This window comes from Felis catus, chromosome C1, assembly GCF_018350175.1.
Source record: "Felis catus isolate Fca126 chromosome C1, F.catus_Fca126_mat1.0, whole genome shotgun sequence".
Lineage (NCBI taxonomy): Eukaryota > Metazoa > Chordata > Mammalia > Carnivora > Felidae > Felis > Felis catus.
In genome coordinates this window covers 128,325,133-128,342,717 of record NC_058375.1, presented here as the reverse complement: position 1 = coordinate 128,342,717, position 17,585 = coordinate 128,325,133, and the positions used below count along the sequence as shown (strand labels likewise).

The window sequence follows — 17,585 nt, the reverse complement described above, 5'->3', positions numbered from 1 at the left end:
GCAACAAAAGCAAAAATAAAACTAAAAACTTCTATGCATCCAAGGAAACAATAGAGTGAAAAGGCAATCAACCTACAGAATAATAGAAAATATTTGTTAATCATAGATATAATAAGAAGTTAATATCCAGAATATTTAAGGAATTTCTACAACTCAACAACAAAACAAATAACTTGATTAAAAAAAAAAAGCAAAGGACTTGAATAAACAATCCCCCCCAAATGATGTATGAATCACCAATGAGCATATGAAAAGATTATTCCACATCACTAATCATAAAATAAATATAAATCAAAACTACAATAGGATATCAGTTCATACCCGAGAACAGAAAATAACAAGTGTTCGAGAGAATGTGGAAAATTGGAGCCCTTGTACACTGTTTGTGGGAATGTAAAATGGAGCGGCTATTATGGAAAAGAGTACAGGGGTTCCTCAAAAAATTTAAAATAGAACTACCCTGTAACCCAGTGAGCCCACTCCTTGGGTATATATCCAAAAGAATTCAAAGCAAGATCTTGAAGAGATGTCTGCATATCTATATTAATCCCAGAATTATTCACAATAACTAATAACTATCCACTGATAAATGAGTGGATAAAGAAAACGTACTATCTACATATAATGATTCCATTATATTAAGTGGCTTTATAAAAGAAGGAAATCCTGTCACATGCTACAACATGAACATTTTACTAAGTGAAATTAGCCAGTCACAAAAGGATAAATACTGTGTAATTCCACTCATATGAAATATCTAAAATAGTCAAAATGATACAAGTGGCAAGCAGAAAGGTGGTTGGTCACCATGGGCAAAAGACAGGAGGTTGGGGAATTAATGTTCAGTAGGTACAGATCTTCAGGGTTGCAAGATGAAAATATCTGGAGATCGGTTGTAAAGCAATGTGAGAATACTTACCACTGAGCCGTAGACTTAAAGCTGGTTGAGATGGTATATTTTAGAGCATGTGTGTTTTACCACAATAAAAAAGATATTGGGAAAAATTGAAAACAAAACAGAATAGTGGTAGAGCCACATGCACATAAACTACATGAATATACAGAGGAATGGCATTTGGGCTGAAAGAACATGTTCCAGGGCATCAACGGTCTCTGACATACAAATAAGAGAGTTAACAGTTCACTTAGTCATTTTAATGGCAAGATGAGCAATAGCTACCTTGATAAAAATAGAGACTGGTCATGGGAATGAGTGTATTTTGGAGTTTTAATTTTAGAAAAATGTAGAATTCTGTCAAGGTTATCTACTTTAAAAGTTAAATGCAGCAAACAAGGGTTCATCAATCAAGTATAACAAACAGAATGTGTGCCTCCTATCTATATCTCCAGCTCACTGGAGAAGCTGAAAATTGAAACATATAGAGATAAGAAAGCTTATTACACTTTTAGTTTTAATTTCAGGTTGATTGGTTGAAAAGATTACCAACTGGAAATTATATCATGGCCAACAAAATGAATGTTCCTCTCCAAATAATGTAGCTTTATCAGACACATTCCCTTCTCCTCTCCACCATCTTCAGAAAGCTGGAAGTGGCATGATTTCTAGCCAAGAGACCTTGATAATAGGGAGGAGGAGGCAGGTATAATTTCAGTAGAATCAAGTACGAAAGAAAGGCAGAAATTATGATACATAATTATATGACATCTTACAATACTGTGTGGCAACAATCCCTTCTGGTCAGAGAAGGGCTGCTTAATCCCCCATGCTGAGTCTGCACAGCAAACTAGACAGCCAAGTGTAAATAAAGGTAAAGTTGATGCCAGACACAGTCCCCTTGGACATGGTTGCTCATGTCCACCAGCAGTGGGGGCAGGTACCCAACAACCAAGAATCCAGACAGTGAAGGAGAAAGAAAAGGATACTACAGAGAACATTAGGGCTTTTGATTCCTTTGCTAATATGTACAAAAGCATGCCTGAGATTCGGTAGTAAAAAGTAAGAAGAAAAGAATACTGAAAAAGGCCAAAGCAACTCCAGGCTCCAAATTCTCCAACCTATCTTTATAGTTTGGGAAATTTCTAAGGAAAATAGCCATCTCTGTGCAAAAAGATAACCAGTCAAAAAGATAAGAGACATGTGAGTTCTCACAATCTAGGAACAGAGTACAGTTTGGCCCAATTGCTCTATTGACTGTAATTAAAACTGCAGTGCTCTGTTGTGCAAATAATGGTTTGTAAAAACACAGGCTTTATGAATTCTGCCATCTAATGATTTTTCCATTAACATGCTAATTAATTCTATAATTAAGAAAATGTTAAGAACCTTAAAATCTTAGAAAATCAAGGAAATGTTGAATGGAAATTGCCATCTAGTTCTTAAGATGGTACTGTTAGTCGTTGGTAACATCTCGGAAAAATTCCAAACATTCTAACTTCTTCATAACTAAACTTTGCTTTCCACCTTCCTTAGCTTAATACATCTTACCTGCACCATGGCCTGACTTTTTTTTTAAATTTTTTTTAATGTTTATTTTTGGCAGAGAGAGAGACATAGCATGAGCAGGGGAGGGGCAGAGCAGAGGAGGGGCAGAATCCAAAGCAGGCTCCAGGTTCTGAGCTGTCAGCACAGAGCCAGACACGGGGCTCGAACCCACAGACTGCGAGATCATGACCTGAGCCAAAGTCAGACGCTCAACCAACTGAGCCACCCAGGCGCCCTACCATGGCCTGACTTTATAAGAAAAACAAAACCCAGCATATGAAAAAATAAAAACATGGCCTTGCACATAAATAGGATAAGATGCTGGCCTATGGGCTGTTCTATGTGGGTCTCCAGCATGAAATGTCCCCTGAACTTCACGTTAGAAAGCCTACCTGCCACAACAATAAATTTAGTCCTTTGGGTTAAGACATTGCACATTTAAAATGAACCTATAGGTGGTATCTCATTGTGGTTTTGATTTGTATTTCCCAGATGATGAGCTATGTTGAGCATTTTTTGTGTGTGTTGGTTGGCCATCTGGATGTCTTCTTTGGAGAAGTGTTTATTGGCTAACATTAAAAACTCAGGCAACAACAGATGTTGCCAAAGATGCAGAGAAAGGGGAACCCTCTTACACTGTTGGTAGGAATTCAACCTGGTGCAGCCACTCTGGAAAACAGTATGGAGGTTCCTCAAAAAATTAAAAATAGAAATACTCTACAACCCAGCACTTGCACAAGGTATTTACCCAAGGAATATAGGTATGCTGTGTCGAAGGGGCACATGCACCCCCATGGTTATAGCAGCACTATCAACAACAGCCAAAGTATGTAAAGAGCCCAAATGTCCATCGATGGATGAATGGATAAAGAAGATGTGATATATATATATATATATATATATATATATATATACACACACACACACACACACACACACACACACACAATGGAGTATTACTCGGCAATCAAAAAGAATGAAATCTTGCCATTTGCAACTATGTGGATGGAACTGGAGGGTATTATGCTAAGCGAAATTAGTCAGAGAAAGACAAATATCATATGACTTCATTCATATGAGGACTTTAAGAGACAAAACAGATGAACATAAGGGAAGGGAAGCAAAAATAACATAAAACAGGGAGGGGGACAAAACACAAGAGACTCTTAAATATGGAGAACAAACAGAGGGTTACTGGAAGGGTTGTGGGAAGCGGGATGGGCTAAATGGGTAAGGGGCATTAAGGAATCTACTCCTGAAATCATTGTTGCACTATATGCTAACTAACTTGGATGTAAATTAAAAAATAAATTAAATAATAAAGAAAATTTTAAAAAATTAAAAAAACAGTAAACAGTAAAAACAATGAACCTGTGGGGAGGTGTGCATTCCTAGGAGAAGCAACTGCTATTATAAAAAAGTCATTAACATAATCTGATCTGAATGAAGGAAGCTAGGTGTCTATACAGCAAGGTTCCAAGTGTGGCTCAGAAAGGGAGGGGCAGTGCTGCAGGGGAAATCACCTCCTTCGGTTCTGCTAGAGGCTAGTCCTAATTACCAGGAAATAATCAAAGAATATATTTTGGCAGAAGAGAAAATGTACTCCAAGGCATTAGCGTTTTAAGCAACTATGTCCTTTGTGGTTGTTTTATGTGTGTGCCATCTTTAGTCAAGAGCTTCCAGAGAGTAAAAAGGACTAAATCTATTGAATTGTCAATTATTTACTACTGCTGTCCTAAACTGCATGCATTTTTAAGGAATTCATCATTTGGGAAATTGTTTCGCTTTTGGGCTTAGGAAGGACTACTTTAAAGAAGCAGAATTAAAGGTACTTTTTAAAAGAGTTCTAAATTAAGTGCCTAACAAGGAAGACTTGAGGCATAAATGCCTCCATGAAGAGAATGTCAAGTCACTACCAGAACCAGTATCCACAGGAGTCATGCCCTGGGGCCTCACAGTGTTAAAAGGTATTGTCTGCTTTATTCTCCCAGTTCTGAAGATCAGTAGAGGATATGCTTGAAGAGAAAGGAAAGATACAAAATGGAAGAAACTAACATCTCTTTAAACTCCCTTGGTTGAATCTAGTTAACTTTCTTAACTTTCTTAAACGGGGAAGCCAACTGAAAGTTGCATTTCTGGAAAGTGACTATCAGAGGCCAGGTTCCCCAGTCTGGTCCTGGCAGGCAGCTCCAGTTCACAATCTCTGTCACGGAAGAAAATAGCAAAGCTCTGGACACTTGGTGTTGTTATCCTTCCATCTAAGGAGTGTGCTATACACCCTGTAGCAGCGGACCTGTAACTATTGGACCTTTAACTTCAAGGACCCTGTCACTTGCCGTGATCTACCCCAAAGTCTTCATTACACGCATTCGGGGGCGGGGTGGGGGGAGGACAGGCTCAAGGAGTAGGTCTTATCCAGACAGGATAAGAATAGATAGAATGTAGCAACTATATTTGGCAAGGTGATTCAAGGAGAGGAAAGGGGAGATAGATTTAGTTCCCCTTTACTTTTCTATTTCCAACTCACTGAAACCAGAGCAGGGAAAGTTTTAAACATGAAAGAGACCTAGGCTGTGATTCTTCACTAAAATAGAATGATGTGGATGGGAGATGATATAACCAAAAGGGTCCTCCAGAAGTCAGGTCACTTGGGTTCTGGTTCTAGCCATGTGACCTTCAACAAGTCAGTTTTGTTTCTAGACCCAGTAGTTCTTCACAGACAAACTAAATTGTACAGGATTGTACAAAAATAATCTCTGTAGTCTATTTCACCATCCAAAAAACCCATGACTAAATCTATTTCTCATCAAACTAAATTCACAAATTAAAAAAAAAAAAAAAAAAAAAAACTTGAACTTTAAAGAATCAGTGAAAATGAATGGAATTTACAGATTCAAATTTCTTCAGACTACAACTAGTAACACCATTTTGGAATTGCAATTAGTGTTCTAGAAATTTCTTCCATCTAACCCTAAGCCAACAGTTAGAGAATGCTAAGCTTTTGGATATTGTACTTGAGACTTTATGCCAAAGTAAAGAAATCGCTCAAGGCACATTTGAATTTTTACGACTCTAATGATGTCAGTTCACAAGATGGACTATTTCCTTTGGAAAATAAAGAGTCCTCCAGGGTGACAGAACAGACGGTAGGCCAACTTTTACTTATGGCTCAGATTACATAGACGCTGCACCTTAAATAATTTATATGATATGATCATACTCGGGCCTCATCTGTGGGAACAGACTGAACTGAAACCAAATATGTCCCAATCTGTATACTAATCACTGTTCAATAGCAGAGACGCAATGGCGAGTCCATTAGGCTAGCCCCAGTCTGGAGGCTCATGCTACTTAAGCACTGAGCAGATGTTCAATTCTGGTTAAAATGCCTGGTTCCACCCCACCCCCAGCTGAGAGCTCGGTAAATGTAAGCTGACTCACTGACTCAATTAGACAAGAGCTGGCTTTGCGAGTCCATAGACACCATGCACCATTAGCTTTGTCCATTCCTACTGAAAGAACCCAAGGAAGTATGTGATTTCAATAAGCTACAAACCACTGCAGCAGTGCAAATATACTTCTGTTTACTCACAGGAACTAGGAGAATAGGAACAAATGAGGAATGTTAGTACCAATACTCCAAACTGAAGATTTCATACAAATTCAAAGTTGTTGCCCCAAAGTTTGAGATTGGATAATTTCATCATTTCTAAAATCATACTATAGTCAAATATCTACTTCATGAAAGTAATTTATTATATGTCCTAATTGCCTCCTATATGACACTGATAAAATTGGTGTTGATTTGAATGCTACTTTTTTGGGTAATTCTATAAACTTTCTTTTTAGAGACTCATAATAATGCTGTCTGTAACCATAGGCCCAATAACTCTAAGTATCCATTTTATAGATAGGGGCCCTGAAGTCTATTCAAAGAAGTGCAATGCCATGACTGAAGAATGAAATGACTGGTTCATGATAATCATTATTTGGATTCAGGTCCTTCTCCTCTATAAAGTGCTAAGTGCTGTCCCTCTGTATCTATGATCGGGGAGCAAAGCCAGATGCAGTGGGAAAGCAGTCTCCACATGGCTGAACAATCTGGATCAGAAAGGAGGCAAGGGAAGGTGAGAGAGTCCAGAAAACTAATACCAGCTGGAAGCTCCGCTTCATGCCCAGTAAGAAGCAATGGGGAAAAGCATTTCCTAGATCACATGCTTGAACTATAATAAAAGGCACTATAGAAAGGTGGAAAGTGGGCAGGAATCCCAGAGATCTGAATTCAGAACTGAGTTCTGTTGCTCATGAGCTATGTAACCCGGAGTAAATTTCAGAATTGCTGTATGCCTGGCTCTTCTTACCTGTAATACAGGGATAACCAGGCCTTCTTTGCATCGTTGCTCTAAGGAAATGAGTCAATGGATGTAAATTAGTTCACTTCACATGGTAGACCCTCCATTAATAACACCTTTCTTACTATGCCTGCTACAAGCAGCCACCAAGTCCTTTCAAAGCCACAAAGTTCAATCTGAACCAGTAGACACAAATATCGGTCATCATGGGCAGAGGTTAGTACATGCTCTTCCCTACAGGCCACAGACAATCAAAACAATCTCACAACGAACAGGCACAGTGAAATTTGCTCTTCTGGCTTTTTTTTTTTTTTTTTTTTTTGGTAGATAGAAGTAGATTAAGAGAGAAAAAAAGGTTTCTTCCTTTTAGCAAAATTTAGACCAAAAATAAAGCAATGAAACAATTATTAGGCAAAGTTAAGAGGGGTTCCTTATTTCCTTTTATACGAGAAGGGAAAAGAGATGTTTATTTCTCTAATTTCAAAATGTCCTTCAAGTATACATACTTGGCACAAACCCACAAACCTGGAAGTGAAGTGTCAGACTGAGAAGAAATCTTTTTCTCGCTATATTTAACACCAGGTATTATTATTATAACCATTCAAAAATATTAAGTACTTATATAAAGAATTAGTTTAAGGGGCGCCTGGGTGGCTCATTTGGTTGAGCGTCTGACTTCGGCTCAGATCGTGATCTCACAGTTTATGGATTCAAGCCCCACATCAGGCTCTGTGTTGACAGCTCAGAGCCTGGAGCTCATTCTGCATCTCTCTCTCTGCCTCTCCCGCGCTCATGCTTTGTCTCTCAAAAATGAATAAACATTAAAAAAAAATTTTTTTTTTTAAGAATTCATTTAAGACCCAGTCTCTGGAATCACAAGGAGTTTGAATGTTGGCTCTCATACTGACTTGCTGTGTGACCCTGGGCTGGCTACTTAACCTCTCTGTGCCACAGTGTCCAGATCTACAAAATCAAAATAACAATAGTATGAACCTCCTAACAATCGAGGTGAGGCAAAAGAATATATAAAATCCATGCAAAGTAAACGGAACAGTGCCTGCCTATTAAGAAAAAGTAGTAAATGTTAGCAATTGTGCTTAGTTATTACTGAGTGAATCTCACAGATCTTAAAAGAAATGGGATAAATAAAGGCTGATTGGCCTAGCCAAAGTCTTGAGAGTTTGAAATAGCATTTTATAATAAAGTTGCTAAAAAAACTCATTGATATTTATGTTGCCTGCTGCTATCACAGAAGAAACAACATCCTATCACTACATTTACACCTGATATGGGACATGCAGTGATTTATGATAAAGTTCTCTATCTTTGAAATGAATGTCCTCCTGATTCATTCTACACTATGAAAAACTAAGCATTTCACCTTGCTTCGGAAAAGATTTTATTTAAGTCAGCGTGGCTCCCACATGGATGTTTCCTCAATACTGAAACGTCTTGAAAAAGACTAGGACTCATCTACTGCATGGATGTGGTTACACCCCACCTAATATTCCACCCTGTAGGTAAAAACATCTTCCTTTAGGGACATTTATTGCCCAAACTGTCCAACTACCATCTGAGATAACCCAGAAGCCATTTTGTGTTCCTTGTAGCTAAAATGCAATTTATTTTAACTTGAATTGTTGTAGTAAAAAATGGCATCTTAAAAATGTCATTGTAGGGGCGCCTGGGTGGCTCAGTCCATTGAGCGTCCGACTTTGGCTCAGGTCATGATCTCACGGCTTGTGAGTTCAAGCCCCGCATCGGGCTCTGTGCTGACAGCTCAGAGCCTGGGGCCTGCTTCTGCTTCTGTGTCTCCCTCTCTCTCTGCCCCTAACCCACTCGCATTCTGTCTCTGTCTCTCTCAAAAATAAATAAACGTTAAAAAAAAAATGTCATTGTATTTGTCTTACCTATCTCTTTATGTTTTTTAATTTATTTTTTATTTTTTTTAACATTTATTTATTTTTGAGACAGAGAGAGACAGAGCATGAACGGGGGAGGGTCAGAGAGAGAGGGAGACACAGAAACGGAAACAGGCTCCAGGCTCTGAGCCATCAGCCCAGAGCCTGACGCGGGGCTCGAACTCCCGGACCGCGAGATCGTGACCTGGCTGAAGTCGGACGCTCAACCGACTGAGCCACCCAGGCGCCTCTCTTTATGTTTTTTTACATGTTACTAATAACACAGCTCAAAATTATACAGCTATATGGTACCTATCATGCGGCAGACACTGACTGCAACACTTCACATAACTCATTTTCGTTCTCACAGTCCTACCAGGCACTATTATTATGACCTTTTCACAGGTGGTAAAATTCAGGCAGACAGAGCTTGAGTAAACTGCCCAGGGTCATACAGCTGTGAAGCACAGAGTTAGAAGCACACATACCATGATGCTACATGCTAGCTCCTTCCTTCCTTTCTGCTTCCCTCCTTCTCTTCCTGCTTCCACCTCCATCTGTCCATCCACCACCATCCAGATGTCCTTTCATCGATCTGCCCTTCTCCCTAACTAGCTATCAACTAAGAGTTGAATGGGAGGAAGATGGAATGAAAGCACAAACTTAGAAAGAAATTTGGAATTTAACTAATTCAAATGTATCAGTAGGATTTGTTGGCTGTAAAGATCTCTCTTGCAGTAGGCTCAGCATGACATGCATTATTAAAGAAACACTGCTTTAAATGAGTGTCAATTTTTCAAAACGTAAAGACTGGCTCTATTCAAGAAACCCAGCAGATTTGAAGGAACATGTACAGTCTTTCTATACAGCAGCCACGTTACTCAGATATGAACACTATATCTAAAAGGAGAGACATAATCAACAATTGTTCCTTTCCTTTCCGTCGGAAGAAAGCTAGGTAGGAGTATGTCTAAACTATCTTCCATTCCTTAATGAAACTGCTATTGATTTTTCTTCTTAGTGAGTCATTGCCTTGGAGCAATTTCTTTTAGCTGCAGGTTCTCACATTTAATTTGGATGTATGCTTAAGGGAGAGTTTATCAATAAAATGTCCAGAGGAACGCCAAAAGGTTTTTATTAGAAAGAAACAATGAAAGTAATTTTATCAATTTTATTAAATACAAAGATGATCAAAGAATTATTAATGAATGGCATATGAAGAACAATTTCAATGTGAATATGGGTCATATCAACATAATCTAAATGTTCTCAGTGGGTATAAACATTAAAGATTTCCATGGACAAAACATAAATTTGCCTGCCCTTCCAATAAACAGCAATATGTAACTTTTCCAAAAGCTGGCCTTAAAAAGGTGACTTTGCTGACTAAAAATACTACTTCTCTGAATTCTTTCTGTACCCCCCTTATTATATACTCATTATTGAACAAACCATGAACCATATATGTATTATCTCATTTCCTCTTCTGACTCAGGTACCCAAATTTATACATAAAGTAAGGCAGAGAGAATTTAAGAAATTTGCCCCAAAGTACGTAATTACCAAATGGCAGAGCCATCATTCAAACTCATGTTTGTGTATTTCCAAAACACACATCCTAATTCATGAAGAGTTTGTATATGCAAAGCACTGTGATTATCTGCCATATATAAAAAAAGCCCTCAAATAAGTGAATACTTTCATAACACTCATTAATCCTTCAGAATCATACATTTTTAGACTAAGCGTGTCCAACATCAATAACCACAAAACCCATGTGCAGATTAGAAAACAAGGTATTTTTTAAAATACAAAAACAGGGGCGCCTGGGTGGCACAGTCGGTTAAGCGTCAGACTTCAGCCAGGTCACGATCTCGCAGTCCGTGAGTTCAAGCCCCGCGTCGGGCTCTGGGCTGATGGCTAGGAGCCTGGAGCCTGTTTCCGATTCTGTGTCTCCCTCTCTCTCTGCCCCTCCCCCATTCATGCTCTGTCTCTCTCTGTCCCAAAAATAAATAAAAAACGTTGAAAAAAAAATTTAAAATACAAAAACATTCTTGAGGTTCAACTTACTTTAGATCCTCAAATCCATAGAGGTATCATAAAATCCCAAAAGCAGATGATCAAGTCCCTCTGAGAACACGGTCCCTTATTCCTAACAGTGCACCACATTCAAGAATGATGCCGCTATGGGGGTGCCTGGGTGGCTTGGTCAGTTGAGCATCCAACTTTGGCTCAGTTCATGAGTTCGAGCCTTGCATCAGGCTCTGTGCTGACAGCCTGGAGCCTGTTTCAGATTCTGTCTCTGTTTCTGCCTCTGTCTCTCTCTCTCTCAAAAATAAATAAATCATCAAAAAAAAAAAAAATCCCACCACAAACAAGACTAGTTTCAGAACCATCTGCATATTGACTTTTCTCAAAACTTCCTCTGATCTCTCTCTTGCTCTGTACCTCTTACTTAGCACTATGTATAGTCTCTACTCAGTTCTAGATGTTTGTATTTCAAGTTGTTTTCTCCCTCCTGACAGAGCTTCTCCATAGACTGATGATATGCTACTCAATTCTTTCCCTGGGAAACTGTTCCAGGACTCCTGGAAACAAAGTCCTACTCTTGAAAGTACTTCAGACCAAGGGAAATATCATCCCACAGACCCTAGAGGGGCCCCTGCTGTCAATATATATCTAAGAACAACATTGTTGTTTCTGCCTGCCAACAACCCTCCTTCCTATGCTATTCTACTCTCAGAGTTCCCAGAAAGTCATCCCATTACATCAGTAATTTGCATTCACCCCCAGGGAAATAATACAGAAGAATGAGTAGTAAAAATAACCCCCCAAAATAATCCAAGCAAAAATGGGTAGAAGGCATGAGTAGAAATTTTTCCAAGAAAACATACAGATGGCCAACAGACACATGAAAAGATGTTCAATTTCACTCATCACCAGGGTAATACAAATCAAAACTACAATGAGATATCAGCCCACGCCAGTCACAAGGGCTAAAATCAACAACACAAAAAACAACAGGTGTTCTCGAGGATGTGGAGAAAGGGGAACCCTCTTGCACTGTTGGTGGGAAGTCAAAGCGGTGCAGCCACTTGGAAAACAGTATGGAGGTTCCTCAAAAAGTTAAAAATAGAACTACCCTATAATCCAGCAATCTCACTACTAGATATTTACCCAAAGAATTCAAAAATACTAACTCAGGGGGATAATGCACCACCATTGTTTATAAAAGCATCATCTACAGTAGCCAAATTATGGGAACAGCCCAAGTGTCTGTTGACTGACAAATGGATAATGAAGATGTGGAATATTACTCAGACATAAAAAAGAATGAAATCTTGCCATTTGCAACAACATGGAGTATGAAGCTAAAGAGTATGATGCTAAGCAAAATCAATCGGTTGGAGAAAAACAAATACCATGTGATTTCACTCACGTGGAATTTAAGAAACAAAACAAACAAACAGAGGTAAAAACGGGGAGGGGAGGCAAGACAAGAAACAGACTCTTAACTATAGAGAACTGATGGCTACCAGAGGGAGGTGGGTGGAGGGATGGGTGAAATGGGTGATGGGATTAAGGAGTGCACTTGTGATGAGCACCAGGTGTTGTATGGAAGCACTAAATCTCTACATTGTACACTTGAAACTAATATTACTCTGTATGTTAATTAATTGGAATTTAAATAAAAACAAAATTATAATAATTCAGTTCTAAAAACGAACACATAAACAAAAAAACAATAACCAAAACCAGAGCAAGAGAAAAAATAATAGAAAAGGACTTAAGTAGTTTGGACATATCACAAATACTAACGCATCATGTAGATTCCACCAATATCTTTATTTTGAACATTTATTTTGAACATGCTGTTAGGACATGTTCACAAGCTCTCAATTAACAATGACATCCACTGTTTTTGTTTCCAGTACAATTTTGGATTATATGTCAGATACAATCTGATTAGTATTTGGGATTTCTCAGCTAAAAAGAAGCTCAAACTGGATTTTCCAAAGTCACATGTGTATTTGTCATGCATTTATTCTCTTGTGCACACATTTATTGAGCTTAAAATGGAGCAAGACTCTGGAATCAAAATCATGAGACATTCAAAGATGAGTAAGAAATGGCATTTTTCTCTAAGTGTTTCTATTCCAGGAATGCAGAGAGTGGTGTATTGGTCATCACTAGTGATGGACAAAACGAGGAGAGTTGTCTTGCTGTCCTCCCCTTCTTTCCCTCGGCCTCATTTCTCACACTTCATCCCTGCCCTCCAACCCCTTCCTTATCTTGCCATCTTTCAGGCACCTAGAGCATCAGGACTCACTCCTGTTCTTTCCTACAGTGGGTGCCATAAGCTGAAAGGGGTGACTCAAATGTATTTTCTAGAATAGTCCCACTTTTAATTATATCTGCCCTATTGTTCCCATTAGTTTACTTAAGTGATGTTCTATTTATATGTATTCAAAAAACATAATACTTGATATCCAAGCCTCAAAATGTCCTTCTTCCCCCATATAGAAAACTCTAATTCACTCAGTCTTTACAATTAGTCCTTGATGTAGCTAACACAATTAACTAAGGCATGATGCCATCCATTCAAAACTATTTTCTCCTTTATTTGTCCCTTCAATAAGTATGCATTATGAGCTAGTGTGTGCAGACTGTCTCCTAGGTGGCTGAGTCCAGATTTAGAGCTCCCTGGGAAAGTTGTCTCTTCCAAATGAGAATCCAAGGTTCCTGATAGACTCTGACTCGGAATCTCGGTGTTGTGTAAAGCAACTGTTTAGAAGCACAAGTCTATTGTCAAGAACATTCTTGTTCAAGTCCAATTCTGCTACTCATGTCAATATTTTGAGTCAATTTCATCAGATGCAATATGGGAATAAGAATATCATAGGAGTTTTGTGAAGATTGAATGTAATAAAGTATGCGAAAGCAATAAGGCATCTAATAACTGGTCAGTCAACATAAATATTATCATTGTTGTTATTATTTCTAGCACATTTTGTGGGACTTTTCACAAGATTTTTTTCTTATATATTATTAATTTTGTGCATCTTGTGCATCTTATGTAGCTCTAGAGATTCTGCAATGAGCATAGGAGGCAAATTTTGGCAGCCATACTCAACATTTCTCTGCAAAAAAATTAAAACCATTAAAAAACATAAAGTATTTTAAATCAAAGCTGCCAAATAAATTCTCTGAAAAGATTAAATGAAGACTGAATCACTGAATTCTCAGGCAAATACAAAAACTTCAGATGAATGTTTTTTTCACCTGCTATAGCCACCAATGTCAAATTTCCTCTACTGTTAGTGTCATCCGTATCACCAGAAATACTGCACCAAAGGAGACATCCTGCTGCTTAATGTTGGTGACATTTATTTTTCAGCTTGAGAAGGAAAAACACAAACCTCTGAACTGAAATCTGTGTGGGCCAGTGAAATACGGCAATTGTCTTATCAGAAAAGAAGAAAAAGACAATTTTTCAGTTTTTGAGACCATAATTGTTACTTCAGTTTCTCTTTAAAAAAAAAAACACACAAAAATTATCAGATTTTAAGAATAGATTTTCACTACTACAGTACATTGCTAAAACATTTCATCAAACTAAACTGTTGTTTACTACTAGGTGTAAAACTAATTAAGACAATAACAGTTTTAATTGTTTAGACCTTAAGTGAATGAAAGTTATTCCATGGTCACTATTTGTCATTTTCCTATTTTCTTACTTTGTTTTCTATTTTCTCTCTTGGTTATCAAACATGGTTTTAACCCAATGTAAGTGAATAAAAAAATGGATTGAAATGTACTCTCGTGTATATATATTTAATTTTTTTAACTTCACTTACAATTTTAAAAGCAATCAGTATTCTCTACTTTTGTAACTGATTCAGTGAAAGAACTCTGAAGACTACTTAACTCTTTACCATACTTACTTTTTTGTTCATTTTGACAAATATATTGAAATCTTTTTCACATTTCTCATCTAGAAAACTTTATTTTTTTAGGAAAATTATTTATTTTATTATTTTTAAATCTTTTTTAGAGACACAGGGAGAGTACAGTAGGGGAGAGGGACAGAGGGACAGAGTGAGAGAATCCCAAGCAGGCTCCGCACTCAGCACAGAGCCCACTGTGAGGCTTAATCCCATGGCCTGGGATCATGACCTGAGCTGAAATCAAGAGTCTGATGCTCAACCAACTGTGCCACCCAAATGTCCCAAGAAAAATTTATTTTGGGGGAGTGAGATCATATAGTATTTGTCTTTCTCCATCTGACTTATTTCATTTAGTATAAGGCCCTCAAGATCCATCCATGTTGTCACAAATGATAGAATTTCCTTCTTTTTATAGCTGAATAAAAAAATCCAATTTATACATATAAATAATACATATAATTTACATAATACATAAACATATAATAATATATAATATGTATAATATAAATTATATATAATCACAATTTCTTTATTCATCTGTCAACACTTCATAGCAGCATTATAAACATGGAGGTGTAGATACTTCTTTGATACGGCTCTTTCAATGCCCTTGGATATATACAAGTGAAATTACTAGAGCAAATGGTAGTTCCAGTTTTAATTTTGTGAGGAATCTTCATACTGGTTTCCATAATAACTGTACCGATTATGTATACAATGTTATATGTCAATTATATCTTATTAACTGAAAAAAGGAAAATTTCTGTAAGAAGATCTTGAAATGTAAGGGAACTATAAACAAGTTATTGACTTTTTTTAAAAAAATGTTAATGTTTATTTATTTTTGAGAGAGAGAGACAGACAGACAAAGTGTGAGCAGGGAAGGGGCAGAGAGAGAGGGAGACCGAATCTAAAGCAGGCTCCAGGCTCCGCGCTATCACTGCAGAGCCTGACACGGGGCTCAAACCCACCGACTGAGAAATCATGACCTGAGCCAAATTGAAAGACTTAACAGACTGAGCCACCCAGGCGCCCCAACATTTTATTGACTTTTAATGGCAAACGACATTTTGTTCAACTTGTTCTCTACAAACTCTAATAATATTCTCACATTATTTTATTTTCATTTTAAAAAGAATATTTCCACAGACTACTTTTGCAGATTTTATAGAAAAACTAAAAAGGCCACTTAAAGAAAGACCACTATTATTTATATCATGCTTCTTCTTCTGTTCTACTCTATATACAAAGTCACCTTTCAATTATTTATTCCCTACACAAGAAATAGAGGGGAACTCTGCAAAAGTTAATCAGAACTTCCAAGACAAATATACATTAGTCTAAATTACTATTTGGAAGTATCCATACTCTCACTTTCCTGTTACTATAGTCAACAAATTAAAAAATACAAAAATGACCACAAAAAGCTCAGGTTTCCTTTATGTTATTCCCATGCTCCCAATACACCCTCCTTTTATACTAGAAAACAACCTGTAAGTACAAAAAAATTAGTGTGTACGCTTTCTCCACCTACGCGTCTCTCCCCTACACACAACTCTCCCTGTCTCTCCCTCTCCATATATATATATATATATATATATATATATATATATATATATATATATATATAACCAATATGCAGAACACTTTGAAAGACAAGATATTTTGAAGTTAGGAGATTCTCATAGGGTATCCCCCTGCAGCTGAATATCAAGTTCACACCAAACCTTAGATCCCCTGGGAATTCACTGCAAACAAGGGAAACAGGATAAAAGAGGGAATAAAGAGTATTTTTAAAGACCTCTATGAAGAAATGGAGAGAAACTAAGCAAAGCGATCACAAAAAGCAGAGCAGAGATTAAAAAAAAAATGGGGGCGACCAGATTAAATGTGTTAGAATGTTGAGACATTCCACCAGCAATTAAGTGAGAACCTCAGTCTACTCCTGCAGAGCTTCCCAGGCAAGAAAATGCCACAGCTTGATTCTGCTGGTAGCTGTGAGTATCTCCCACTGGTATTCAACATCCAGAGCCATCTGCATGCCTTCCTCCCGTCCCCAGTATCAGAGGCTCCAATGCTAGCCCCAACTGTCCTCTTCCACTGGACTTTCACTGGTTGTCTGTCTTTGCATGAGACTGAATGCTCTCTCAATTTTAGGTTACCCATAACGATAATTTTTCTCAATGTTAAATGATGAATATGTTTCAAATTATTGGTTATCATTTGTTTACCTGTCTACAACCAAAAGTGAAACATTATTCCTGATATACAATATTGTATTAGATTGTACTGTCTTATATGAGAAATACCGGAATATTCTACTGAAGCTTGGTGAAGAAAATAAGCACTATCATGATGCGGGAGGATGACTATATACCTAGCTATTAATTGAAGACCAATGAAACAGTCTTTCTAATACACAAACAAAATAATTCAAGCAAAACACTTAGCCCAGGGCCTGATGTACAGACTATTATAGCTCCTTTCCACTGTTCAAGGCAGTATTTCTTATATAATCTTTATATTCTCGTAATGCTTTTGATGTATCTCTGCTAGATTTTCTTTCTGTAATGGTCTGTTTATGTGCTAAGTCACCAACTGGATGATAAACTCCCTGGGGGTGGAGGAAAGGAAATCATCACTATCCTCAGGGCCTATAATGTGGTAAGTACCATGGAAAATGCCTTATAAATACCTGACAGCCAACTGAAGGAATGAAGGTAAAATTAAGTATTATAAAATTTCACTACTACAATAAGTAAAATGATGATAACAGCTCTCAGCCACTTCTCTGGAAAGCTGGATTTTAATTTCACCTCTACCAATGATTCTCTGCATTGTCTTAGGTGACCCATGCGCAAAAGACTTAACCTAAAATGTTCCTAGGGTTGCTATGAGGACTACATTTGATCATAAATGTGAAGCTTAAGGCCAAGGATGT

At 37.6% G+C, this 17,585-nt stretch overlaps 1 protein-coding gene across 8 annotated transcripts in view; it reads right to left on the bottom strand.

The window, feature by feature from the left end:
- Window positions 1-17,585, bottom strand: part of THSD7B (thrombospondin type 1 domain containing 7B) — a 1,583,202-nt gene that overhangs the window by 702,834 nt on the left and 862,783 nt on the right. The gene's annotated exons all lie outside the window — the stretch shown is intronic.